This window comes from Pinus tabuliformis, chromosome 4_2 (genome assembly GCF_031772625.1).
Source record: "Pinus tabuliformis cultivar Carrire ecotype Pingquan chromosome 4_2, CPIR1, whole genome shotgun sequence".
NCBI lineage: Eukaryota > Viridiplantae > Streptophyta > Pinopsida > Pinales > Pinaceae > Pinus > Pinus tabuliformis.
In genome coordinates this window covers 1,097,686,326-1,097,709,955 of record NC_142304.1, presented here as the reverse complement: position 1 = coordinate 1,097,709,955, position 23,630 = coordinate 1,097,686,326, and the positions used below count along the sequence as shown (strand labels likewise).

The window sequence follows — 23,630 nt, the reverse complement described above, 5'->3', positions numbered from 1 at the left end:
TATACTTTTACAAGGCAATTTTACATTTGTTTTTAGCTTCGGGGGCGCTGCCCCCGGACCCCCCAGCCGAGGGGGATCGCCTCCCCCCGACCCCCCGCAGGGGACAAGTCCCCCCCGCGTGTGAGGGGTGTACAAGACTTCTTGGGGTATACATCCGGCTGAAACAAAGACCTTTGAACAATCATGCTCCACACACAACAATCTCTCACTTGGAGAATGATTGTAGCAACTCCATTGCTGCTTCATTTGCTGGACAATGACTCCTCTTTGGACCTGGCTGTTTTTCATCTTCATCGTCATCCTTGAAGACCAATTGAAACTGAGCATGTTCTCAGTTTCTCCCTGGTTACAACTTTTGTTAGCATATCTGTAGGATTCTGGCTAGTGTGTATCTTTTCCAGCTTCAACTCTCCATCTTCCAACACTGATTGTATGAAATGGTACTTGAGCTGTATGCGTTTAGTCCTGGAATGAAATGCTGAGTTCTTTGCAAGATGAATGGCACTTTGGCTATCACTGTATAACGTGCCCATATCATGCTCCTTACCCAATTCACCCATAAACCTTTGTAACCAAATCATTTCTTTACTAGCCTCTGTAGCAACAACATACTCTGCTTCTATTGATGAAAGTGCAACAACACTTTGGATTTTTGAAATCCAACTGACAGTTGTTCCACCAACAGTAAATACATATCCTATAGTGCTCCTCCTGTTATCCCTGTCACCTGCCATATCTGCATCAACATATCCCTGTAGAGAAATGTTTGCACCACCAAAGCATAATGCTTGATTTGTGGTACCTTTCAAATATCTGAGAATCCATTTCACTGCCATCCAATGTTCCTTTCCTGGATTGTTCATGTACCTACTTACAACTCCCACTGCATGTGCAATATCAGGTCTTGTGCAGACCATTGCATACATAAGCTTCCAACTGCTGATGCATATGGAACTTTAGACATATAATCCATGTCTTCTTGGGTCTTTGGGCACATTTCCTTACTAAGTTTGAAATGGCTAGCAAAAGGTGTACTAACTGGTTTTGCATTGTGCATATTAAATCTTTTCAACACCTTTTGTATGTACTCATTCTGAGACAATGTTAATTTGCGATTTTTCCTGTCTCTAGTGATTCTCATACCAAGGATTTGTTTTGCAACTCCCAAATCCTTCATTGCAAATGAATTTTCCAATTTTCTTTTGAGTACATTTATTTCCTGCATGTTAGATCCTGCAACAATCATGTCATCCACATACAATAACAATATAATATAGCTGCCATCATTTTTCTTTTTCAGATAAACACAATGATCAGAGTGACATCTAGTATAACCTTGTTCAGACATAAACTTGTCAAATTTTAGATACCACTGCCTTGGAGCCCGTTTTAAGCCATACAAGCTCTTCTTCAACCTGCACACTAGTTTCTCCTTCCCTTTCACCTCATATCCTTGTGGTTGCCGCATCTATATCTCTTCCCTCCAATCCCCATGGAGAAAGGTTGTCTTTACATCTAACTGCTCAAGATGAAAATCTTCAGCTGCTACAAGACTTAAAATAGTTCTGATTGAAGTCATTTTAACAATAGGAGAAAATATTTCATCAAAATCAATACCTTTCTTCTGTGCAAACCCCTTCACCACAAGTCTAGCTTTGTCCCTCTGTTTTCCTCCATCTTCTTCCTTCAGCCTGTAAACCCATTTATTCTTCAATGTAGTTTTTCCTGCAGGCAACCTGACTAAATCCCAAGTCTGGTTATGCATTAAGGAGTCCATCTCTTCTTCCATGGCTACCTCCTACTTCTTCTTGCTTTCAACCTGCATTGCTTCTTCATAACATTCGGGTTCACCAAAATCAGTCAACAATAAATAATATAATGAAGGAGAGTATCGTTCAGGGGGTCTACTTATCCTGGTAGATCTTCTAACACCACTTTCAGGTGTTTGGGGTGCCTGTTGCTGTTGTGGTGGTTGCTGTTGTTGATTATTATTATTTTTAGGCACCTTTACCTTTTCAGTGATTTCATCAAGAATTGCGTATTCCTTGTTTTCTTTTTCCTGTTTCTTTTCCTGCAACTGATTCTTATACAAGACCTTTTCATTGAATATTACATCTCTGCTCCTAATGATTTTGTGATTTTCGTAATCATATAAGCGATAACCAAAATCATTAACACCATATCCAATAAAGGTACATTTCTTTGACTTTGCCTCAAGCTTTGTTCTATTTTCTTTATCAATATGGACAAAGGCTTCACAACCAAAAGGCTTTAAAAAAGAGTAGTTTACCTTTTTACCTGTCCATGCTTCCTCTGGAACACCACCATCCAAGGAACTTGAAGGTCCTCTATTTATTAGATAAACAACCGTATCTACAGCATCTGCCCAAAATTGTAAAGGCAATCCTGCATGCAATCTCATGCACCTTGCACGCTCCATGATTGTTCTGTTCATCCTTTCTGACACACCATTTTCTTGTGGTGTTCTTGGAACTGTCTTCTCTCTGCGAATTCGATGCTCTGAACAGTACCTATCAAACTATTTGCTGCAATATTCACCTCCATTGTCTGATCTAAGACACTTCAATTTCTTTCCTGTCTCAATCTCAACCAAAGCTTTCCATTTCTTGAAAGTATCAAATACATTAGATTTATTCTTAATACAATAAATCTAAGTTTTTTTAGTTGCATCATCAATAAAAGTAACATAATAACGAGAGCCACCGAGAGATGATACCTGAGCAGGTCCCCATACATCTGTATGCACAAGCTCTAATTTTTCATTCTTCTTTTCTTTCCCAACTCTGAGAAATCTGACTCTCTTCTGTTTTCCATAAATGCAATTCTCACAAAAGTCCAAATCAACATTCTTCAAACCCAGCAACAAATTCCTTGAGTGAAGAATCTTCATCCCCTTTTCACTCATGTGTCCGAGCCTATGATGCCATAATGCTGCATCTGCTCCTTTGGAAGTTAAAGCATTAACAGAGTTAGAAATACCATTGCATAAATACAATGTACCAACCTTTTCGCCTTTTGCTATTACCAGGGCTCCTTTGGTGACCTTCCAAGCTTTATCTGTGAAAGTTGTCACACAACCTTCATCGCCTAACTGCCCTGTTGAAATCAGATTTTTCTTTAGATCTGGAACATGCCTTACCTCCTTTAATAGCCATTGGTTTCCATTCTGCTGTTTACCAAGAACCTTACCCATTCCAACGATTTTACAGGGTTTATCATCACCCAGATGAACTTGTCCAAAATCTCTTGAACATAGTCATGAAAGTATTTCTTATCAGGTGTGGCATGGAATGAAGCCCCTGAATCTACCACCCAGGAATCAGTAATATTTTCGAAAGAAAGAATCAAAGCATCTTATAACACCTCACCTGTCACATTTGCTTCATGATCGTTTTCTTGCTATGCATCTCCTTCTTTTCCCTTCCGAGATCTACAGTCTTTCTTTAGGTGTCCTTTCTTTCCACATTTCCAGCACACTATCCCCGATCTGGACTTGGATTTGCCTTTCCTTGATTTACTACGATATCCTGAGCTCTTTCCTCTTTCCATTTTTCTTCCTCTAGACTCTGCACTCAAAGCATTTCCCGATGTCTCACCGGAGCTTTTCCGTCGCATTTCCTCGCTAAGGATAGCACCGACAACATCATCAAACTTTAAAGTACTAGATCCAGAAACGGAGTTACTAATGGCCATTACCAAACCATTCCAACTTTCTGCTAATGAGCACAAGAATAACAGAGCTCTAACTTCATCATTAAAGTTTACCCCTACATAACTTAATTGACTTGTGACTGTATTAAAATCATTTAAATGGTTTGCAACAGATCCACCTTCCGACATATTCATATTAAATAACCGTTTCATAAGAAATACCTTGTTTGAGGCCGAGGGTTTTTCATATAGTTTCGACAACATCTGCATCAAACCCTCTGTCGTGGTTTCCTTAGAAATGTTGAAGGCGACTGACGCAGCAAGGCACAACCGTATTGTTTCGAGTGCCTTTCTATCGAGGAGGTTCCATTCTTCGTTTTTCATACCCGTCGGCATCTTTGTTTTTCCGCCCAATGGTAGGTATAGATCTTTCTGATACAGATAATCTTCCGTCTGCATCTTCCACAGCGAGAAGTTTTGGCCGTTAAATTTCTCGACCCTAAACTTACCATCTTCCGCCATTGCTCCCACTCGAACCAGGAACCCTTCTTTCCTACGAGTTTATCAGCCAAATAGACCTTCGGCTCTGATACTAGTTGTTAGAAAATTATATATTACGGAGCAATGAAACACATAAAATATTGCAGAAATATAAACACAGAGAATGCATAAAACAAGAGAGAAACAGATATACGTGGTTCACCCAGTTTGGGCTACGTCCACCCCGAATAGCCAGTCCTTCCTTTCTATTATCCAGCAAAATGAAGAGACACAACCTACATCAAATCCGCTATAATATCCTCTATTTTCTCTCACAGTCTCACCTCTCTGTTTCTCGCTCACAGAATACACATCTATTTCACAGCCTCAAATACAATACCCTCATACAAAGAGAGGGGTTGCCTTCTAGGGCAAAAACCCTAAACTAAACATAAGTTCTACCGTCAGATCATCTGCCTAATGAACGGCCCAGATTGACTAGAAATTACTATACTTTTACAAGGCAATTTTACATTTGTTTTTAGCTTCGGGGGCGAACCCCCGGACCCCCCAGCCGGGGGGGATCGGCCCCCCTGGACCCCCGCAGGGGGACAAGTCCCCCCCGCGTGTGAGGGGTGTACAAGGCTTCCTGGGGTATACATCCGGCTGAAACAAAGACCTTTGAACAATCATGCTCCACACACAACAAAACAATCACAACCTTTATATAACCCACCAAACTCGTATGCAGCAGTCGAATCAAGAAATCAATGCACTATAATGAGTTTTAAATACAATGCCACACAGGGGCAACAACAACTACAAACTTGCTTGGATCCTTCAAATACTCCTTCACTTTCAAAGCCGAAATGATGGCTTTCAAAACTTCAACAATTATAACACCATGTCATGGACAGGACTTGAATGCTCACATATAAATACTTTGACTAGGATACGAACAAATATTCTCTGATCTTGCCTCTTTCTTCAAAGAAAACAATGGTCCACTATAGGAAACCCAACTTGGATAACTAAGAGAAAACCACAAAGAGTCTTGAGTTTGTATGGTTTGGTCCACTGTAGTATTTTAACAAATAGTTTGTGTATCAAATGCTCAAATCAACACAGGGTTTGAACTTCCAAATCACCAAGACAACAAATAGGGACAACGTTCCAATGGACCATCTAGCACAGCTCTTGAAGACTTTGAACACATTCTACACATTTTTATTTATTTATTACAATGATCAAATATCTCATTAACTCACAAACGGAATTTACAATACACGGAGATAAAGGAACCTGGAATTATCTTCAGCAAGGAGGCTCTGATATATCATCCATACAAATAAGATATTCCAGCAAGGCACTCTTCAAAAGCATAGGCTCCAAATATTTGCGTACTCATCTTCCTTTTTCCATAGTGAATGTACAGTGTTTTCTTGACAAGCAGCTACAGCAGTGAGTCTCAAATCGGATACAACCCAGGACATTAAATAACTCAAATCAAATGCCATATTGATCTATTCCCACCATTGTGAATTTATAATGTGGATCCCATTAATCCTTATCCTATGACGTGCATCCAATCAAATGTTCATTGAAAATTCATAGAAACATTCTTCATATTTGACATATCAAATTCAAACATTCATAAAAACAGTTGTCATATTTGACAATTTCAAATTCAAAGTGAAGTGCCCTTTATATTTTCGTTTTTTTTTTACCTGCGTACCTTTGCACCATTCATTTACATGTATATCGCTGCAATACCCCTGCAGGGGCTCTGCCCCCTCTTGCTCTTAAATAGACTAAACATTCTCAAAAAAGTCACTCTGTGTGAACACCAAGCTAGCTGTTCTTGACAGTTTTCTACATTTGAGTTACCAAGAACCCATGTCAATTACCAAGAACCCATGTTAGCCTTTTGTACAATTTCTCTTTTTCGCATTCAACTTAACAGTAGTTTAGGTGTCTCCAAGTAGTAGGTGATAACTCACGAGCATGCAGGATCTTCGTGCATAATACGGTACAAACACCCAGCTAGGCATTCAAAAATTTATAACGCATTCAACAAAGGTATATACAGCACTCCAACAGAGGTATGTTTTTTTTTTTGTCAAAAATCTCTTACAATTGCAAACCAGAAATCCCTTGCAATGTGTCTTAGTGCAAAAACTTACATAACTCGATGCAAATGATAGGTTTGCATCTCTTCTCCTTGCTACCGGTGCGACCTCTTTTACCAGATTGGTCAGCTCTCAGAGTGTAGCATCAACACAGGCTTTACCAATACACGACCGTTGGAAGACTCGTACCCCACAGCCAGCACCATTAACCACTTTGCATCAGAGGTTCATTCGATGGAGGAAGACGCAATTCATGTGACAGAGACAGCGTTAACTTCCAGGTCAACTAACAGAGAGCATCATCGACGTTCTCATGCGGGTGTACACCATATGCAAAAAGTATGAAAAGCATGACATTGACAAACAAAAGGAGAATCAGATCTCCAGAAACAATGCCTTCGTCAAGGTTTATACCAATGCCGAGTTTGACATTGAGGCCACTAAGCAAAGTCAATGATGTCGCGAACTAATTTCACCTACTAGCTACCAATTTCCATTGTTGAAGTAGGAAATTTGACTCTCATGCTATTCCAATTTCAAGAAGTGGAGGCCAGAGTGGACCGAGCAGCAAAGAGGCACTCAGATATCAAGATAGTAAAAAATACCACTAAATTTCTAGCAATTCCAGCTAGACCACCGAGAAGAACCGTTAGAGGGCGAACTGGTCTATGCGCGGAAGATGGTAGAAGATGATTATCGCAAAGATCCCAGAGAACACAGAGAGGACAATTATGCCCAACCCAAGGAGCGTAGAGGGCGCAGACAATGATTATGGTAGACCTTGAGCAGTAGATTATACCATTGTCAGGACAACGGATTATATGAATCAAGATGATATGAGTTACAAAGGCAGAGATACTAAAAATAGGACCTGCTCATAAATACCATAAGACAAATGGTTCAAAGAAATTATGTATGGTAGGAGTACGCCTGCTCTAATACCATGTTAAACACACGTGGGCAGCAAGAGTATCTGAGGATAAAACATGAGAGTATAATTTTTATTAACAAGTGATATACATTTATAGTACTATTGTGACTGCTGGGTTCCACATCCCAAGGTCTCTTGGACTCCTTTTGTCTATTCGGCTTCCACACTAACCCATTGAGGATTAAGTGTCCAACATTAACACTCTTTGTTGCTCAAATGATCAATGAGAAGGTTGTGAAGCAAATATAGGGGGAATGATTAAATAGATGGGAAATGAGGTTTATGGCAGTTTTAGGATTTTTTGTAGGTTTATTTTTTCCTTTTTCTAGGGTTGGGGCTATAATGGTACAAAATTGGTCAAACTATCCAGTTTGATCGGTTTTTTCCTAAACTGGAAGTTTTGGGAAAAACTGATCAATTCTAGTTTCATGGGTGGGTTTTGACTGGAAATTCTCAAAGCAGTACTAGAACTAGTTGCTTCTAGTTTGGATTGTCCATTTTCAAATTTCAGCAATATCAAGCTGAACATGGATCTAAAGATGTTAACTACAAGTTGATGATAAAATGGTTGACATTATCTTTTGCTATTCTTGTGTCCCCACCAAAAAAAAGAAAAATAAAATATCATACCCACTGTTCTGGTTTTTTGGGGAGTAAGTAAATGTCCCTTTGTGCAATGGCTTTCATTGGGGATGAAGGGACTTGCTGGCCATACTTGACACATTCTTGAAAAATTTCAGGGATGTTCTTGTATATAATTTCTCTTATATAGGGTAGATCTTGTATATAATTGTGCTTATCAAAATTCTTTTGCTGCATGCGGAGGAATCTGTACATGTTGTGCAAATTTCTGACTTAAAGCATATGATTGTTATCCTAGTTTAGTCTGTTGCTTCTCACAAATAGTTTGTATTGCCTTGTGAGAATCCTTTTGCTTTTTGAATGAACTTGTGCCTCCTGTTTGCAAATCTATGAGTCAAAGATGATCATTCTATCATATTTTAGTATGCTATTCCTTGCAATTAGTTTATAGTGCTTGTCATAATATATGCAAAGCATCCTTATTTTCCACAAGCTAAGCATCCCTATTTTCCTTATTTTATTAGCTTGCTTCTTAGTGACTGAAGAGACTTTTTTATAACAACATCACTATTAATATCCTCTATCCTTTTGGAGCATACCTGTATTTACCATTTAGCCACCTATTCATGAATTTGTTTGAGCTGAGTCTCACAGCAGTTCAAAATCCGATCAAAAAATCATTAAGGAAATAACCTATAAGATGTATAGAAAAGAAGTTTGTAATTGGCTTTTCATTCCCTAAGGAGACTTTGTTGTTCCCTTTTTAAAGTTGAATTTTTGCTTGGATAGTGAAACCATCATAGCTGAGAGTTGCCACTGGCCAGCATATCCAAAGAGGTTTTCAATACCTTTGCAGATCAAATGGGGCATGTCTATATCACCATATATAAAATTCTATAAAATTTATAGAATTTTATATATGGTGATCTAGACATGCCCCATTTGATCTGCAAAGGTATTGAAAACCTCTTTGCATATTGCATAAAGACAAGAAATTACAAATGGTTGAAACAATTGATACTAGCTGGAAGTTAAAACACAGGGAAACTAGAAGCAGACCATAACCAGGACGAGAAAGTGAGAATATTTTTCATATGACTAACTAGACTAACCGACACAACATATGTAATATCAAAGCTAAGAAAATTCTATTTTAATCATTCAACAGAATTTGATGGTCCTCTAACCCACATGTCCCATGGTCAGTAAACCACACTTCAATCAATAGTTAGGTTTAATGTTTTGAATTTTCAACAAATGAGCTTCCGTCAATGTTGTGGGCCTTGTGATTGAGGCTACATTTGTTACCTATGCAAGGTAGCAAACCAATTTCAAATGCATTTACACAGACTTAATCAAAGAACTTCATTGTAAGAGTTTCTCATTGGGATACATTTTGCAATCATTGGCATGATTTGGTGTCTTCAAAACTTGTTCTTGTGTGCATGTGTATTATGTTTTTAAAAAATTGTCAGTTCTCTATTAGTAGTATTTTCTTCTCATATATGTAATAAAATGGTACCACAAAGTATTCCATATATATCGATAATTATGTTGGTATATGAACATCTTTCTGCAACTACATTCCTATTGGGTTTGAATGAAAATTGCATGCGGTAGCCACCACAAAGTGGCTTGCCTCGTGATATCCAAATGAAAAGTAATTGATATTAATGATTGTGCATGTGTTGATTTTATGGAAATATATAATTGTTCTAGTTTTTAAATGGGATCCAACCAAGGGTCTATTAAACATTTTGTTTTCAACTCTCAAAAGTTCCATTTTGTTTGGATTTTATGTCATTGTTAGGATTATGTTTTTTCATGCTGACAACCTATGTCTTTAGGACATAACATTTTTTACCCTTAACCATATTAAATTGGTATTTTTTGTGTCAATTTGTATAATTTTAACAAATACAGTTTACTATGTGTAGATTTTAAATAATTTTTTGTAAAGTTTTGCAATAATTATTCATACTCATGATTCTATATTAGAAAAAAATGCAATTTTGATATCAGGTGAAAAGTGAGGAGGGTTGTATAAAAACCCTGGCTTTTGAAATTAAAACTTCTTGTAATGGCTTTGTGTTGGGTCTTGTAACAACTACATGTTTCCTAAAAGGTGAGTTGTTGTGTCTATTCTGATTGTTGATAAATCCAAAAAAAATTGTATAATTCATTTACTTGTGGTTAGTATTCTTGGAACAATGACAAGGGGTGGATTTAAAAATGTTTTGGTTATTGGAGCAGATGCTCTTTCTAGATATGTTGATTGGACAGATCAGAGCTCCTGCGTTCTTTTTGGGGATGGAGCTGGTGTTTTGCCATTACAGGTAGACATCCCTTTTTATCCTTGCAAATTAAATTACCTTTACAAAAGTCTCACTGCTTTGACTACTGTAGCTCCCATATTTATTAATCCCTTTCTGTTGTTAAACATGATTTTATACTTTTCTATTTATATGTAAACTAAAAACTTCTTAAGTATTTGACATATCGTTTCAAATGTTAGTATTTTTACCTTGTTGCTACTATAATCTTACACACTGGAATACATAATTAGATGCTATATTGATTAACTCATTGTGGTTGTCACAATAACTGTTAGGGCTGATGTTGGCATTATGATACAGGTGTTGTCCTTGATGGCAACTCACTCAAAAGACAAATCACAATTCAGCATGTTAAACAACACAGAATTCAGAACAGACTTCACAGAATAGAGGTATACGTAGGCTCATCTTGACAAAGTAGCGTATACTCATGAGTTAACAAACCAAAAGTAGCATATATCGTTCACACGCACTTTAGCACATATCATATAGTGTAGAGCATATAGTGTATAGCATATAGTCTATAGCGCGTACAGATTGGAAAACTAAGTTTTTGGTCCGTGGTATTTGATTCATGGTATTAAGACTATAAAAGGAGGAGAAGATCATTAGGCTATGTGTGGCAAGCTTTGCATTTTTCATGAAGTATAAGGTCTAGTACGCAAGTTATTGGGTTATGGTGCATAGCTGGATCTGAACCAAGGATGAACCTTAGCGCTTGATGAAGGATAATATCTAATGATCGTAAGGCTTGAAGTGAATTATTTTTATGGTTGATCATTTGTCTGAATAACTGGCGCATGTTGTAGTCTGTAAATATACTGGTCTGGGTATGACTGATGTTGGAATTATTGCAATATTTAAATCTTCATTTACATATCTGTACATAGGTTCACGTTAGACAAGGCGCATATACACACTGTTTCTGCATATCAAAACATCATATACATCATTTTGATTTGCATATCTGTATGCAGATGTGTACGCGGGTTTGCCTTGAGGAAAGCACATATGCACGCAGGCTTGCACATGGAAGTAGCGTATATCTTATAAAATATGTTTTAGCTACATCTGTTTGTTGTTGCAGTGTTCAGGGTTCTGGCTAGGGTTGTGGTTACTGGATTTAGGGAACATCAAGCTAAGGAACATCACGCCGAAGGAACAACAAGCGAAGGAATAAAAATCCAAGGGAACAGCAAGCTAGGGAACAACAAGCTAAGGAACAATAAGCTAAGGAATAGCAAGCAAAGGAACAACACTCTGAGGGAACAGCAAGCTAGGGAACAACAAGCTAAGGAATATCATGCCGAGGGAACAACAAGCTAAGGAATAGCACGCCGAGGGAACAACAAGCTAAGGAACGACACGCCGAGGAAACAACAAGCTAAGTAACAACATGTCGAGGGAACAACAAGCTAAGGAACAACACACCGAGGGAACAGTAAGCTAAGGAACAACAAGCGAAGGAATAGCACTCCGAGGGAACAACAAGCTAAGGAACAACACGCCGAGGGAACAACAAGCTAAGGAACAGCAAGTGAAGGAACAACACACTGAGGGAACAACAAGGTGAAGGAATAATAGGTGAAGGAACTGTTAGTGTCGGTCTTGAAAGCCCTCCTTCAGTGATCAAAGCTCTTTGCATTTGCATTAGTAGGTGTCTCATCAGTGTCAAAGTTTGCATCCCGTTAGGCATGCCATAACCCTGATGGAGGAGCTGGTCTATTTATACCCCTCTTGGCTTTGCTGGATCAGGTCATATCATGTCATTTAGTTTTTCAAGCTTGTCTTGTTTGGTCTTAAGGTCAAAGATCCTAGGTCTACGGTTTTGGTCATTTGTCTTAGCAAGGTCAGGTCTTTGAAAGTCCTTGAGTGCCCAGCAAGCCAGAGGGAGGATTGTAAACATGTTTATTTGATATTCTCATCATGTACAGTTCATTTTTAAACTTGGATTTAAAAACTCTGTTTTTAAAGCCAAAGTCATGATAAATTTTTGTAAAAAGAATAAATTTCCAAAAAGTCTTCAAAAAGGCAGCAATAACCCTGGTCCCCTTTTCCACAATCCTTCAGATGATCTACTTGCAAAAAGAATCGAGTCAAAGCACTCAAAGAGTCAAATTCAGGATAAAGGAAACCAAAAAATCAGTGTTTTAAAAAAGTGTAAAAATAAACTTTATAAAGTGGGTTTATAGATGAAATCTTTTCAAATGGAGTCTATAAAGGTTCAACTTCCCTCCTTTTACCCTCATTATGCATCTCAATGCTTGGAAGAGAGTTTTGAGAGAGTGATAGGTGAAAGGAGCAAAATTGCAGTGATTTCGGGCAGCAAGGTGGTGCGCGACCCGTCCAGAACCCCTCTACAGTGAAAAATTACTACGGGCGCGACCCGTTGGGAGGTGCGCAACCCGTTGGGAGGCCTGCGCGACCCGTTGAGCTGTTTGCCTCCAAACTTCAAACATATTTCTCCATCTCCCTTCAACTCATCTCAATCGGTCGAGGTAGGCTCTTTATGCATGGTTTTTGAGATTGGTGATGGATGTAAGTCTTCATGCTATGATTTTAACCTCAAAACTTGCAAATGAATGGATTTATATGGCTGCAATGTTCATGCCCAAATTGTGTTAGGGTTTATGATGTTTCAAGTTGTTTTTTCCCTTCGGTTGATTTCCTTTCCCTTTCCTTTTGCCCACACTCATATGTACATTTCCTTTTCCCATGATTATTTTATAAATGACATACAAATCCCCTTCCCATCCCTAAATCACTAAAACTAAAAACCCTACCCCTCTCCCAAAGTATCAAAACAAAACAAAGTGAAAACCCTAATTCCCCTCTACCATATGCACATGCAAGATAACAAAAAATGTTGGTAAAATGTCAACATGTTTGGTATATGGTTTCCCTTTTGTTTTTTCCCTATTAAACATGTATGCATATGTGCCCATGTTCACTTGTATGCATGTTTTTTCCCATATGTAATACTCTTTGCAAATGATTTCCCTATCACAAATATGTGTTCCTTTATGAATATGATTTGCAAAATTTCCTTAAAATTTCCCTGTTATCTTTATATATTCCCATTCCTTGTTAAAAAGTTCCCTCCCCTAACATTTCCCTCATGTTTGGTTCCCCTTGAAACAACATAGATTTCAGCACTTTTTGCAGGCAGAGACAACAGTTCAGTTTGTCCACTTTGCTCCAAAACCATGTCAGAAACCGAAACTTATGAGCAAAGTGATGACCATTCATCATCTACAGAGGTTGAGGAACAGAGGAGGCCTCGTAGAGGGGGTAAGGGAGGACATCATAAGCGGGAGGAGCCTACTTCTTTGGCAGAATTACAGGCCTGTCCTTTGGCAGTGAATTGCTTCGAGTACATGTCTTGCTATCAGTTTTGTGAGAGGATCTCTCAGATTCAGCATCATAGAGAGTTGGCCCGCTTGTTTGTCTTACACCTCCATGATGGACATGTCACTCTTGCAGGGGTGAACTTCACATTGACACCTGAGGTGATCTCACAGGCTACAGGGATACCAAATGTGGGTGAGGTGTGGCCTAAGCGCAGGTTGCTTGATTTTGTTCATTTTGAGCCCTATGTCCGGCCATCATTTGTGAGACTTTTGACGGGTGTTTTCCCATTCAGATTTCTTCGGAGCGAGTATGCTCCCCTCATGAGGCTTATTATGCATTATTTTACCTGTGAGGGCAGATTTTCACAGGTGTATTCATATCACATTCGCCTTTTGATGCATTTCACCCGAGTGAGGATGATGAACCTCCCGGTCTTCTTGTTTCATAACATTCAGAGGATGGTGCCCATGTTGCAGAGGAAGACCCCGGCTCAGCAGTACAGGAGCCTTTGCCATTATGGTTTGATTCAGCTCATAGTCTCACATCAGTTGACTCAGCAGGGCATCTCATGGGAGGAGTTCATCTCCCGTGAGTTTTTCACAGTGCCACCTCAGCCACATCAGGAGGCCATTCATGAGGAGGGAGGACCATCTCAGCAGCCTGATGCTCCCATCACCCGACATGTCAGCTCCACTCCTCTGGTCACTTATCAGAAAGGCTCAAGGGCCTTATTTGCAGCAGCTAGGCGAGTACTATCTCCACAGCAGGTGGAAGGGGTCTCGCCTTCATCTTCAGCTCAGCGAGTGTTATCTCCACATCAGGTGGAAGGGGCCTCGCTTTCTTCACCAGCACAGGTACTGCAGAGGGGCAAAGAGCCCATGATTCATGAGGATCTGGTGATTGATCTCGAGGCCAGTTCTCCTAGCCAAGAGGCAAAGGAGATCATTCAACATCTCAGGGCAGAGAATGATGTCTTGCAGAGGATACTTGAGGGTGCCCAATGGACCATCACCTACCTGGAGCAGCGGAACAAACAGCTAGAGGAGAAAGTTCTTGATGAGCTATGGGGGATTCGTAGTGACCGAGTCCTAAACCGAAGGAGGCCCGGTGATCCTTTGCCTGTTGACCGTGAGTCTATGCTTATCTAGGTCAATGCACATTTAGAGAGGCTATTGGCTAAGGCCAACCAAGAGAAGAAGCTGCTGAGAAACATGAAAAATCACTATTGGGCAAGGATGCATGTCTGCAAGGCTAAAATGAAAGTTTTTCAAAGGAGGTTGACCGAGGCACTAAAACGGAGAAGAAGGCCAAATCCACTCCGTATCTTGGCTGAGGCATCCCTCAAATACCATGACACTCACTAGCATCAGCTACAACACAAATCCCAAATTTTTTTGAGAATTTTGGGTAATTTTGATATTTTTGGGAAATTTACAGGTTTTGGCTTCTCAACGGGTCTCACCCCCGGTGAGACCCTTTGTCATCGTAGCTCCGTTTTGCAAAAACTCAACATTTCTAGATTTTTCATGCAAAGTTACACATGCCTATGGATGGACTTGAGTTTTTATGGAGTTTTGGGCCTCCAAAATGTCAAAATACAGGCAAAATTTGACTTTCTGCCCCTTTTTTGAGTTGCAGATGCAGTCTTGGGAGAATTGACTTTTGACTGGGCAAATGACCTCCAAATCCAAAAATTCTAGTTGGGTTGGAAAGTAGACTCAAAGACCTTTCCAACGAGCTATCCTGCACCTCATTCTGACACCGGGAAGGCCTCCAAACAGAGCTCCAAAGTGCGCGACCCGTTGAGGAAATTGTGCCAGATTTGACCAGTTCAGCCCAGAAATTGCAGTTTTGACCTTTTTCGACTTTCTGAGGTTAATGATGATCTTGATGGATGTAATTGTGACACTTTTTGGATACTTTTACTCTTTTTTAACATTTCTAGAAGATTCTTGCATGTAAAGGGTAAAAATTGAATGTATGAACTGGTTTCCAAGTTTATAGAGGCAAGTTGTTTTGACTGCCTATTAGTGGTTCAAACAGCTCCTAGGATAGTGAGCTCGACCCATGGACGCAGGGAAAGAGGTTAGATCATCTATATTATGTACTTTCTTGCTCATTTTCATGGTTGGACTCTTGAGGGAGAAGCTATTATTGTATTATTTCACTGTATCTCTGCAATTTTTGGCTAAGGAAGACCAGGGTTTTGCAGTCATCTTTGGGATTCTTGTGGACTCATGTGTTGATGGTGTGTTTCTCCATGTTATTGTAAGCTTTGTTATGTGATTCATTTCCTTTCTATACTGCTGCATATTAAACAAATGAAGTGTTAAAGTAAGAATTCATGCTTGCCATGCTCTACTTTTAAATTTGTTTAATTTCTATGTTTTCTACTGTCTAAAGAGAATTCAAATTCATTGTTTGCTCTCTTTAGCCTTCTTATCTTTCTTCCTAATCATCCACTTCAGCTAAAGACATCAATACAGGCTCCTACCTCGCCCCAAAGACCCCCCTGCAGATACTGTGTCCAATCCCCGCACCCTAAATTGTAGCTCCTCAATTTGCCACCAAAAACCCCAAAAACCCCCAAATCAACCTTCAAATCAGTTTACTAGCCTAATATCAGTGTTGCCTTGTTTGGTCATCTCATCCTATTGAAATATCTACCGAGATTGACCGGAGAGAGCCTTCTCCTGCCCCGTAGGGCTAGCTACGAGGCTGAATGGTTTGATGTAGCTTTGAGGTTTGCCTTTCTCAGCCTGAGGTGAAATTTCAAGTGCTAACAGGAACAACAAGGCTAAGGAACAACACGACTAGGGAACAGCAAGGGTAAGGAACAAGCTGAAGGAACAACAAGTGAAGGAACAGCACGACGAGGGAACAACAAGAAGAAGGAACAATAAAGCGAAGGAACAACAGAAGAAGGACTGAATGGTGTTATTTATGGATCCAGTTTGAAAATTTATGAAACGTGGTCCCTGAAGAAAAGAGAAGGGAGTAGCCTTCTGCAAGTAGAAGCCTACGTACCGGTATAAGGCTGCACCAGTACAAAAATCGTAAACAGAATTCTCTTAATATTAAAGGAAGACAGAGACAATTGCAGCAGGTGGTTTTCACCCACATTAAGTTTCCACCTTATATCTTGGTGTTTATGTGTGTGTCATGCTTTATTCTACTCTTACTGCATTGTCTAAAGTAGCGTATACAAATCAGTTTTGAAAATTAAATTATTGATCTGATAATACTAATTCACCCCCCCTCTCACTATTATTTCCAACAATTGGATTCAGAGCAGATCCTTCAGAAAAAGCTTGATCGCATGAAGGAAGATCCATCATCATGAGTAATCAAGAAAGCGGGGGATCCATTAGACCGCCAATATTTGATGGGAGCAACTTTGTTTATTGGAAGATAAGAACCACAACCTATCTTCAATCACTTGGAACAGATGTATGGGAAATCGTGGAAGGAGGATACACAGTTCCATCAACAATTCCTACAGATACGGCAGGTAAAAAGCAATATGAAACCAATGCCAAGGTTGTCAATACATTATTAGCAATTCTGTCACAATCAGAATTTTTCAAGGTTATGCAACTCAGATCAGCCAAAGAAATATGGGAAAGAATCATTCTAAGCTATGAAGGAGACTCTCAGGTAAAACGTGCTAAACTGCAAACTCTCATAATTCAATTTGAAACTCTCAAGATGCAAAATGATGAAAGTATAGCTAGTTACTTATTACGTGTAGATGAGGTTTTTAATTGCATGAGAAGTCTGGGTGAAGAGATCAAGGAAGTTACCTTAGTTGAAAAAGTTTTAAGATCCTTGTCTGCTAAATTTGAATCAAAAGTATCTGCCATAGAAGAAAAACAAGATCTGCAGACTATTACTATGACACAACTTCATGGAATCTTAACTGCTTTTGAAATGAGAAAGGGAGGCCCATCAGATATGAGAGAAGCCACATTAAAAACTTCAGCAAAAGGAAAAGAAGAACTCAATGAATCCGGACATATTTCAGAAGAAGAAGAGGAAGCAAACTTTGTCAAGAAGCTTCAACGAGGATTCGAAAGATTCAAAGGTAAATTACCTTTCAAATGTTTTGCCTATGGTAGAATCGGTCATTATGCTGCCAAATGTCCTCATAAAGATAAATATGATAAAGGAAAAGAATCTACAAAATGGAATAGAAAACAAAGTGTAAGTAAAAGGAGCTACTACACTAATGAAGATAGCGATGGTTTATCAAATGGTGATGAAGATGAAAATAGTAATAACTATAGAATTCTTATGGCTTATGAAGATGATGATTTTTTGGATGCCTTAAATGAAGATGATATTTATGAAGAAATTTCTAAACTCAAAATATTTTTAGAAGAAAAGAATATGATAATAGATACTTTGACATACCAACTTTCTAAAAGAGAAAAAGACAATGAAAAGCTAGAACGTGAAATTGTGGGTCTAAGAAAGGATCTTGAGAAAAAAAAAGCTTTCAATCTTAGATTTGTTAAGGGATCAGAAACCTTAAATGAAATTATCAAAGTACAACGATCTCCTCTGATAAAGATAGGTCTTGGGTATACTGAAGAAACATCTCAATCACAGAAACCATCGACCTCCACTAAAAGCTATCTTGATGCAGCAAAGAGTAGTGAACAGTTTGACAATCGTCAGCAAAGGCATGAAACAGATCACCAGGTGAATCAGGACCAATTTACTTCAAGGATGAACAGAAACTACAATCAACCTCAAGTAAATCATACTCAATTTGCTTCAAAGATAAATATCAATAGAAACTACAATCAACAGGTTAGCAGATTCGATAATCGCAGGAACTTCTTTAATGGTCAATGTTTCTCATGTCTTAATTTTGGACACAAAGCTGCTCAATGTGTTGCTTACAAAACTATCATGACTAGAGAAGCACGAAATCGAAGGATTGTGACAGGGATCAAGAAAAGTTCCTATAATAATTTTTCTCTTCTTGAAAATGAAATAGAATGCTCAATCTTTAACAACTTTGGCCATGAAGAATCTGAATGCAGGAGTAAATTTTGTCAAGTGGCTCAAAGGGAGAAAACTCCATTAAATCGCAAAATATGGAAAAATAAAGAACCACAAACAGAAAGATGTGGTATAGCCTTATATGTAGAAGGACAAGAAAACTAGTGTTACATTGACAGTGGATGTTCAAAACACATGACATGTAACAAAGAAAAACTGCACTTGTATAATGCATTAGAAAAGGAAAGGAGTGTCTCATTTGGAAACAACACTCCTACTTTCATAAAAGGTAAAGGCTCTGTTTTCTTGAAAGAAAAAGTTAAAGCTGGGAATGTTATGTATGTTGATGGCTTAAAGCATAACTTGTTGAGTGTAAGTCAAATGTGTGATCAAGGAAATGAAGTGGTATTTCGATCAAATGGATGTGTTGTTCGTGAGCTTGACACATGAGAAACCATGATCAAAGGGACAAGAACTCCAAACAACCTATACATTCTAAAGGGAGGACAACAACAATGCTATCTAAGCAAAAATGATGAAAATTGGCTATGGCACAGAAGATTGGGACATATAAGCTTTTCTCAAATAAGAAAAGCATGTGGATTCTAGGTTGTTCGTGATCTTCCAAATATCAACATTCCTGAAAATACTATATGCAAATCATGTCAATTCGGTAAGAAAACTAGATCTCACTTCATCGAAAAGGAAGGGTTAGCCAGTCAGCCTCTTGAACTTGTTCACACTGATTTATGTGGTCCATCAAGGAAAAATTCACCTCGTGGAGAAGAATACTTTATATTTTTCATTGATGATTTTTCCAGAATGTGTTGGATAGGGCTTCTAAAACATAAAGATGAAGCATTTGAAAAATTCAAAGCCTTCAAAGCTTTGGTTGAAAATGAATCAAATCGCAAAATCAAATGCCACCGATATGATCGAGGAGGGGAATTTACCTCAGATGAATTCTTTGACTTTTGTGAACAACATGGAATAAAAAAGGCAATTCTCCACCACAAGGACTCCTCAACAAAATGGAGTGGTAGAAAGGATGAACAGAATTGTTCAACAAATGGGTCATGCTATGCTAGATAAATCTGGAACTCCCGCAACCTTCTGGGATGAAGCTTCATTCACCGCCGTTACTATTCTCAATCAAGCAAATATTCGAGTAAACAACACTCAAACTCCACATGAACTTTGGTATGGTAAGACTCCCACTGTAAAATACTTCAAGGTTTTTGGAAGCAAATGTTACATCAAAAGGATTGACGAAAAACTTGGTAAGTTTGAACCCAGAGAAGATGAAGGTATTCTTCTTGGCTATTCTTCCCAAAGTAAAGGATATAAATGTTACAACAAAAGACTTGGGAAAATTATTGAAAGTATTGACGTTGTGGTTGATGAAGCATGCAAAAATCCAAAACAGATAAAAACTGAAGGTTATGACAATGAATAAGATGAGGATCCTTTTCCCACTTCCGTTCACACTGATTCTGAAGAAGAAACCAATGAAGCACCGGAAGAAGAAATAACAATAGAAGAAAAGACTCCGTCCAGGTATGTTAAAAAAAATCATCCAGAAACTCAAATATTATGGGAAAAAGGGGCAGGTGCAGACTAGAAAAACCATTGTCGAAGCTTCAAGCTATCTAGCATTACTATCTTCCACTGAACCTCAAAATGTAAATGAAGCGTGCAGAGATGAATTTTTGGTCAAGGCCATGAATGAAGAACTTGAGCAAATTGAAAAGAATAATACTTGGGAATTAGTTCCTAGACCTCCTAATAAGAATATCATAGGAACTAAATGGATATTCAAAAACAAGCTGAACGAGAATGGAGAAGTTATTAGAAACAAGGCCAGACTTGTTTGTAAAGGATATGCTCAACAAGAAGGTATATATTTTGAAGAAACATTTGCACCTGTTGCTAGACTTGAAGCCATAAGAATGTTTCTTGCTCTTTCTAGTTTTCAGAAGTTCAAAGTATACCAAATGGATGTAAAATTTGCCTTTCTTAATGGATACTTCGAAGAAGAAGTCTATATTGAACAACCAAAATGATTCATTATTGTAATGATGCAAAACTTGTATGCAAACTCAAAAAAGCTCTCTATGGTCTAAAGCAGGCTCCAAGGGCATGGTATTATTGTCTTGACAAATATCTCCACCAACAGGGTTTTTCAAAGGGGTTAGCAGATAGCAATTTATATACAAAGATGGACACCGATAAATTGCTAATAATTGTTGTGTACGTTGATGATATCATTTTTGGTAGCAATGAAGAATCCATGAGTCTGAATTTTTCTTCAGTAATGCAACAATATTTTGAAATCTCCTTGCTTGGTGAGCTTAACTATTTTCTTGGTCTACAAGTTCAACAAAATAAAGATGGTATTTTTCTCTCACAAACCAAATATCTCAAATAGATCCTGGAAAAGTATGACATGGAAGATTCTAAACCTACATGTACTCCAATGGTAATAGGATGTAGTGTTAGCTCAAATGATGAATCAACAGCAGTACATCAACCTACTTACAGATCCATGATTGGCAGTCTAATTTATCTAACAGGTACCCAACTAGACATCGTGCATGCAATAGGAATAATTGGAAGATTCCAAGCAAATCCAAAGGAATCACACCTTTAAGCAGCCAAAAGAATTTTCAAATATCTTCAAGGAACATAGAACTTTTGCTTATGGCATCTTAGAGATACAGATCTTACACTTCATGCATATACAGATGCAGATTGAGTAAGAAGTGTTGATGACAAAAAAAGCACTAGTGGCGGTGCATTCTATATGGGTTCCAGGTTGGTGTCTTGGTTCAACAAGAAGCAAAGCTCAATTGCATTATCTACAGTTGAAGCAGAATACGTGATTGATGCATCTTGCTACACACAACTACTTTGGATGATGCAAACCTTGCAAGAAATTCAGATCACTTGTACTTCACCCATCTCCATTCTATGTGATAATACAAGTGCCATCAGTATTTCAAAGAATCCAGTTATGCACTCTAAGACCAAGCACAGACCCATCAAATATCATTTTCTACGTGAACAAGTGCTTGAACAAAAGGTCAAACTGGAGTGTGTTCCCTCCAAAGAACAGGTTGCTGATATATTCACCAAACCACTGCCCAGAGAGGCATTTGAATATCTCAGATAGAAGTTGGGAGTAGTTTTTGCATCATCCTGCTGTTAAAACCCATTTTTTTTAGAAAAGGTGGTTATACGTGAGTTTCTGTGGGTACAATTGTGCATGAGTTTGTTTGAGGAGAAGATGGGGGCCATACTCAGGAGAAAAGGGGTCTGATATGGTTCAGTACATTATCTACTCTGCTCGTTGATGGTTAAAATCTGTTGATTACATGTGGAAATATGTTGGCTCTCATAATTTGTTGACACCTTGATGAATATCTAGTTGATGATGATGCTTTGATAACTCTTCTAATATATGAAATGATCAGCTCTGTCAATGAACAACTAACACAAGTTTAGGGGGAGCATATATTTGCATTGTTGGCATTATCTCAGAAGATCTTGGTACATATTCACATGGTTGCTGGTCTGGATGTTGATTGATAGATGTTGTTGATGACTATCACAGTCTTGTTTAGAAATTTGGTCTCTGTTATAAATATCATAGACATATAAAGACCCATGATGTAATAATTTGTCTCTGTAGTCTTTTTGATACGTCCCTGATGTAATTTGTAACCCCACTATGCCTGGGAAGGATGATGTAATAATTGATATATTTTAGTCATGTATGTCCCCACTTCTTTGGGAGGAAGAGTCAACTTCAGCAAATCCCCACTTGATTGGGAGATGGATGTATGTATGAGTCTTTGGTGATAGGAGGGTCATTGATGATGTATAGAGTGATGTTATCTTTTTGAAGACCTTGCTTGTGCTCACGGGGAGCATGGACTCGACCATAGGAGCTCAATCATCTCACTTCAGCATATCAGAGAATGCAGCATGTACTCAGGCAGAACATGACCCTTTGCCCTTGATGACAAAGGGGGAGAGTGACTTGGTGTTTCCATCAAGTCCAAAGGGGGAGATTGTTGGAATTATGACACAGGTGTTGTCCTTGATGGCAACTCACTCAAAAGACAGATCACAGTTCAGCAGGTTAAACAACATAGAATTCAGAACAGACTTCACAAAATAGAGGTATATGCAGGATCATCTTGACAAAGTAGCATATACTCGCGGGTTAAAAGACCAAAAGTAGCGTATATCGTTCACATTCACTTTAGCACATATCATATAGCTTATAGCGTATAGTGTATAGCGTATAGCGTATAACGCGTACAGATTGGAAAACTAAGTTTTTCATCCATGGTATTTGATCCATGGTATTTTGGTCTGTGGTTTTGATCCATGGTATTAATACTATAAAAGGAGGAGAAGATCATTAGGCTATGTGTGGCAAGCTTCACATTTCTCATGAAGTATAAGATCTAGTACGCAAGTTATTGGATTATGGTGCATGGCTGGATCTGAACCAAGGATGAACCTTAGTGCTTGATGAAGGATAAGATCTAATGATCCTAAGGCTTGAAGTGAATTAGTTTTAAGGTTGATCATTTGTCAGAATCACTGGCGCATGTTGTAGTCTGTAAATATAATGTTCTGGGTATGGCTGAAGTCTGGAATTATTGTAATATTTAAATCTTCATTTATAGATCTGTACATAGGTTCACGTTAGACAAGGCACGTATACATGATGTTTCTACATATCAAAACAACGTATACATCATTTTGATTTGCAGATCTGTACGCAGATCTGTACACGGGTTCACCTTGAGGAAAGCGCATATGCACGCAGGCTTGCACATGGAAGTAGCGTATATCTTATAAAATATGTTTTAGCTACTTTTGTTTGTTGTTCCAGTGTTCTGGGTTCTGGCTAGGGTTCTGATTATTGTATTTAGGGAATAGCACGCTGAAGGAACAACACTTCAAGGGAATAGCAAGCTAGGGAACAGCAAGCTAAGGAACATCACACCAAGGGAATAGTAAGCTAAGGAAAAAAAAGCTAAGGAATAGCAAGCGAAGGAACAACACTCCGATGGAATAGCAAGCTAGGGAACAACAAGCTAAGGAACAACACGATGAGGGAAC

General features: G+C 38.6%; 1 long non-coding RNA gene across 1 annotated transcript in view; it reads left to right on the top strand.

The window, feature by feature from the left end:
• The first annotated feature begins 10,045 nt into the window (after positions 1–10,045).
• The window catches only part of LOC149173492 (uncharacterized), a 51,886-nt gene continuing 38,301 nt past the window's right edge, over positions 10,046–23,630 (top strand). The window contains exon 1 of the long non-coding RNA XR_016259693.1: positions 10,046–10,130. This is a non-coding gene — a long non-coding RNA (uncharacterized LOC149173492). The remainder of the gene's footprint in view (positions 10,131–23,630) is intronic.